Source organism: Spodoptera frugiperda, chromosome 9 (genome assembly GCF_023101765.2).
Source record: "Spodoptera frugiperda isolate SF20-4 chromosome 9, AGI-APGP_CSIRO_Sfru_2.0, whole genome shotgun sequence".
Classification (NCBI taxonomy): domain Eukaryota; kingdom Metazoa; phylum Arthropoda; class Insecta; order Lepidoptera; family Noctuidae; genus Spodoptera; species Spodoptera frugiperda.
Genome location: NC_064220.1, coordinates 1,599,179 through 1,605,624, shown reverse-complemented (window position 1 = coordinate 1,605,624; position 6,446 = coordinate 1,599,179). Strand labels below are relative to the sequence as shown.

The 6,446-nt window shown below is 34.9% G+C and overlaps 1 long non-coding RNA gene across 1 annotated transcript; it reads left to right on the top strand.

The window, feature by feature from the left end:
* The first annotated feature begins 866 nt into the window (after nt 1-866).
* LOC126911043 (uncharacterized) lies at nt 867-3,207 on the top strand. Its single transcript, XR_007705599.1, has 3 exons — nt 867-1,505; nt 1,655-1,845; nt 2,183-3,207. It is a non-coding gene; the product is annotated as an uncharacterized LOC126911043 (long non-coding RNA).
* The last annotated feature ends 3,239 nt before the right edge of the window (nt 3,208-6,446 follow it).

Here is a 6,446-nt window from a genome sequence, read left to right as displayed (position 1 = left end):
AGACAGCGTGATTCTCCTTGTCTTCGGAGAAACAGGGAGCTCAGTGAGAGATTTATAACTGGGGTCTATTATTAGTAAGTATTATATTGTTGGTTGTGATATATGAAATGAACTGATTTCAAACAGTGATTTTTAAAGTAGATTTTGAGAAATGGAATAGTGCAGTAGTGTTACATAGTTACAGTTGAATGCCTCGTTGACTGAGTGGTTGCAAGTGCGACTGCGGGGCAAGGGGTCTCGGGTTCGATTCCCGAAAATTTCTCAGTAGTAGCACGGAGTCTGGAAATGTGCCTGGTATATGGCAATAGGCTCATCACTTATTACATGGAACTTACAGCATAAAGGAGAATGGCAGAATTCGTACAGCATACTTTTTTTGGTGTTCCCTGATAAAATTTGTACCACTTATTGAGGCAACTAAACCATTCATTTTTCTGTAAAAATAATATTTTTAGAAGCTGGGGTTTAGCAAATATATCAATTAAAAGATTTTAGTAACGAAACGTAATATAATGAAACGAAACGTAAAAGACATGTTTAGTTAGTTGCCATTAATAAAATATCAGAAGACTCGAAATGATAAATAAATATTTTGAAATAGAAATAACAGTAAATATAATTAACCAATTACAGGTTATACCTTAGAATATATAATTAATGCATATATATGCATAAAATCTTTATATTTATAGGAATTATTTTTGCCATCAATATTTTTTTTGTAATGGCAATCATTTATTGACAGGTTTGCAAAATCCCTAATCTTTCAAAGTCGTCCAGTTTTTTGCCGTTGTTTTGTTTTGGATTGTAGTTTGTAACTTCATCTCAACAATTTAAAATGGCCAGATAATTGCTGCTTGCGTTGAGTTGAGCAACTGCTTCTCCGTTCTCTATCTGTTGATACTACTTTCGCGAAAGGACGCTTTATTAATTGTGTTGTGTGTACGTGTTTTATTGAAAATGACGAGTTTGCAATGCATCAATTGCTATGTTCGCTTGTCCCGAAGAAGAAGACACGCTTTATCCAATGACGGTGAAGATATCGTCAACACTATTCGTCTGTGGACATATCTTAGAGATGTAAGTAGTTTCCACATAACATTGTGTGTACGAATGGGCCATAGTTACGAACTTCAATAACTTTTACGTGTGATATCACACTAAATAAACGCATAAGTAATCGGTAACATGTATTATTTACTTGCCTTACTTGGTTTGCATAACACTGTTATAATTTATTAGTACCTATTATTTTGTTTAATGGTGAGCCATACTCAAAATCATTTAATTATTTCTAGATTACACCAGATGACCATGTTTACCATGAATGCTGGCAGCTAGCTAGTCATTCATGTTCTTCTGATAATTTACGAGAAGACACATAGGACATCAGTGTTTGTGTTGTATGTGGACAATCCATACTAAGAATCAGGCAATGCAGAATTTTGATTGAAGAAGAACAAAGAACGGCTTACACAATGGCTACTTGGATCTAACCACAACAGGTATAAATAAGAACATGTATTATAACTTTTATCAATTCATTATTTTATTTATTTGAAACAAACTAAGAAATAAAACAATGTAAATATTTTCCACTAATAGCATGTATGTTTAAATGAAAGCTTTTCTTTATTTATATTATTTATTTTAGCTTCATCCTAAAGATAAAGCTTGTGTGCGGTGTTGGTTAAGAGTGAGAACTAAGGATACTTCACTAAATGAAGATATTCAATCCGTTGAACCTATTATCAGCAGGAAAGTGATAATTCTGAACTGATGTGTGCTGCATGTGGTCAAAGTCTTACTCCCGACAACACTGCTTGTTTGTTGGAGCACCAGCAGGTATATAATAATATGAAATAATATATTTATAGTAATTAGCTTCTAAAAACGCAATGCAAAGAGCAATTACAATTTTATGTTGCTATATGTAAGACACTAATGATGTTGGCTCTACTAACAACAAAAGGATACTGGTCTTTCCATTCTCTACTCCAGTGAACAATAAATATATTCAGTATTTTTGGAAAGGTCTTCGGTAAAAACCAATCATTGTGTGTCGAGATTTATTCTCTAGCCTGGTCATGTTTTGCGCAATTTATTATTAATAAATTATTATTTATCATATGTAAATGCTTAATTTTGAATTACATGAATTATTTATATTATTTATTTACAGACACCTTCGATGAATGAAGTTTGTGAAGTTTGCTGGGGCCAAGTATGCAATTTGAGCTTCTATGTTCCAGATGGTCTATGTTGCTTCAAGCTAAAATAAAGCCCTGCCACTCCTCTCCTAGAACTTATTTTGTTTTCATAGTTGCAGAAACAAATATGAGTAGCCGGGACACAATCAAAAGTTATTGCTGTAATTGTATTGTAGGTTTAAGAACAGTGGGATGCTGCTCACATATTATGAGCATTCTTTGGCATTTGAGTTATGCTTGCTATGAGGGTATGACCCGACCTGCCCCTTTCTTCGATGAAGTAATATTAAGAACCAATCAAGTAATTATAGGAAAATAAAGTAAATGTATTTCTACAAAAACTATGTTGTTTTATTTACCTACACTCAAAACTTCATCAGCACTTAATCATTATCAAACTATTGTAGACTGCTGCTGGACATAGGTCACTCCTTAAGCACCCTACTGAATGGGTAAATTCTCATGTCAATTTATCAACTTCCTACATTCTTTTTCACTTAAACAATGTTTATGTGCTTAGTGCTTATACGTGATAAAGAACAAAGAGTAATGTTGGGACCACCTCTCAATAGTAATGAGACACCCTTCTATCTATAGATAAATATTCTCAAACTGAATAAACTTACTAAAGTACTACAATTAAGGTCAAAAGTCGGGTTTCGGAGTTATACTAGGTAAGTATCTTTTTTATGCAATAAGTTGGTAAACGAGCAGACGGATCATCTGATGGTAAGCAATCGCCGCCGCCCATGTGCACCTGAGGCGTTAGAAGTGCGTTGCCGGCCTTTTGGGGGTTCGGAATTTAAGGGTTGTTAGGGAAGGGGTAATTGCGCCTCCGGTAACCTCACTCACTCAACGAAATACAACGCCAATGCGAAACAAACTCTAGACAATGATGATAGTAGCTTACTTTATTATAAGATAAATGTTCCATAAGTCATTTCTTATCTTCCTACTCTTTCTCCTTCCGAAACACGAAGGAGACTTGCTATGATGGTCACCCCTTGGCGATTGACCTTTGCTTTTGATATTATTAACAACAAGCTTCTCTACTAGCCCATACCTACTATATGTATATTCTACCTTATAAATAATATGAAAATCTTGTAAAATATCCATATTTACAGAATATTTCCATTGACCATAGACAAACATAACCTCAAACATGAAACTGGTTATAACTCTTATGTCCCAACTTCTAAAAATCTGAGAATTTTTATAGAGCTTTCCTATCATGTTTACTACCAATTAAACTCAAAAATATTCGGAAATACGAAAATTTTTTGCTGTATCAAACTCCCATACAACCCTGCCATTCGCCTTTTGAAAAGTGGGTGCACATTATACAATGGCATTACGTGTCATAATGTGCACCTCTGCCTGCCCCTTTGGGAATTAAAGGCGTGACGATAAAAAACACATTAGGTCTTACATTAAAATTGAATTCTGAATGCTAATTATTTTATACGAGTACTAATTTACAGACAGAAACAAACAAAACAGAACAACATCACAATTAACTATCCTCACAATTCTCTTATATCCATACATGTAAAAAAGAAAGAAAGAAAGAATATCCCCTTTACAGGGGAAGTATAACAAAAGAAGATGTAATCACCACACTTAACATAATCACCGCTATTCACAGACGTATCATGTTACGTCGAGACACAGGTGTGTCACATTATCCAAACACCCTACAGAGCCGTATTAAGAGTATACCTTTATTAAGGGGGGAAAATCATCGAATGACTTCTCTCGCCTTAGGCGAGGCGAGAGAGAGTGTCAGACTCTTATTGACTAAAAACCACCCCGTTCCTACTCCTGCTTGCCAAGCCGGAGCTCCGGTATACCTGCTAGGTAGTCCAATTTAATAGTATCCTTAAGGTAAACTTATGTTGTGGTGGCCCGAAGATTTAAGACGTCCACTTCTCATGCATGAGAGTGCGGCTTCGAAACTTACCAACGGCAAGTACCAATGTGACATTTTCCGAGTTATATGTACTTTCTAAGATTATTTAGAGACCACAGACAAACGGTGAAGGAAAACTGTGAGGAAACTTGAGCTTAAAATTTCAAATTATAAGTTTGAAATCGCTCATTGAACAAGCGTGCTGATAAATGCTAAAACCTTCTCCATGTGAGCAGAGGCTTTGGTCAGACAAGACAAGTGTCTAGGGCGCCAGGTTGAAGAGAGGCGTGATACACGCGTGTCCAACTGCCCATAGTGATAACGGCACAAAAATGTTAGAGGCGCCAAAGAGGTACTCGTCTAGGGTGCTCTCTTGTTTTAATCCGTCTCTGTCACCCTACATAATGTTTTGTGAAGAACGTCTTATAGAAGGCATTGTTATATTGGTTAATTATGTTTTAGAATTTTATCATTTTTAGCTTGTAAGATTTCAAAGAGAAGATTTAATAATTTTCTTGTCTTTAAATGTATTTAAGTAACAGTTATAAAAATATTGGTGATGCAATACGGATAATAAATGTTTCTTTTGGGTTCAAATTATATTGTTGTATCGCACGTTTCCAGAGTAGGATATCCTCGGAACGCAAGCTAGAAGCGCACAGGCGCCCCAACGAAAATTTTACTCAAAATGACTTCTTGAATTTTTCTTTTTTTCTACAAACTTTAAATTGTATACGAAATTTCAAATTTAAATGACAATTTAATTGCTGAATAAATACATAATTACAATATTATCAAACAGTTTAAAAGAAATCATAAACACCAATAATATTACTACTCCATTGGCGAAAGTTTAAAAAATATCTAATGAATAGTTTGAAAGATTAATCGTTTCATTGGAAGTTAGTCGGCGTTTTTTCGGTTAATTATGAACGTTTGACTAATGACTCTTGTCTCGTTAGAGCGTGAAAGACGTCTCGAGAGTTTAAAAATCTTTGAAAGTATTCAGTAAGTTTCTCTTAAGGTTTTTCTTGATTAACTATGATAATGTTAACCGTTCGCTTCTTTTCTATTGAAAGGATGAACTGAAATATGAATGAATGTAAAATATGCCTATTTTATCTAATTATGACATATGCGTGAATGCAATCAAGACAAGCGGGTCAATAGCCTCACTTCTATCACATTTATTCCAAATTCTTCCAATGTGTAAGTTTATTGATTAATTCAAAAAAATAAAAAAAATAATAAATGTCTTCCAAAAACAGAAAAAGACTGCGTGCTTCAAGAAAATTACGCAAGCCTTAGTAATTTACTTTCACTGGCCAACTCAGAAAGCGAGTTACACTTAGAAGCAGTGCCAAAGAAACAGTCGATGTATATAAAGTAGTTACAACAAATTAAATAATAACAAAGCTAGTGGAATCAGCTCGAAACTGGAGTAATCCCACTAATTAACAGCGGATCTTGCGAGAGGCGGTACAGATTATGAAGAAATAAAATTTACATTAAATTGAATTGCGCTTTCTGTTTTCATACATTTTCAAATGGAACGCTCCCGAAAAACGCTAAAATATTTTTGTTTTTATATTCTTCTTTTTACACCTTTGCGGCAGCTGCCCAATTACCCTTCTCCCCGATCTTCCCCATCCCCGATTCACCAACAATCCTTAAATTCCTAACCTCCAAAAGGCCGGCATCGCACTTGTAATGCATCTAGTGTCCATGGACGGCGGCTTACCATCAGGTGATCCGTCTGCTCGTTAACCCCCTGTTCTATAAAAAAAAAACTACACACGTATGTATGTAGGTATGTATCCACATAAACTCATAACCAATTCACGTCTACACCTAAAAATTGTTCCCAATATTCCCTCAAACGGCACTTCAAAAAAAGATTCACAGAAAATCCTCTATAATTTGGAATATTCGAGAATTTCGTATTTCCCGCTCACTGCTGGCTTAAGCGAAGCGTCGGAGTAATCTTACCAATTACAGTAAGATCGTTAACTTGGCGTATTTTCGCGATAAAGGGACTAGTAAAATAGTAGGCGGATTGGACCTTTGGCATTTATGCGGTGATAAACTTGGACGAACAAAATAGGATATCTGAACACTAATATAATATATATTAATGTCAAAAAGTTATGTACTTACTTTTCTTTTTTATGTAAATAGTTTATTTGTGTGGGAAGGCTGGATGCTAAGCTAACTGACAAGTTATGAACCGAATTCACTTGGAAAAAAGGTTTGTTGAAGCCGATTTATGGATGAGAGATCTTTAGTCATCTAAAGAATCTTAGTCTGTTTTTCCACCAGAGATG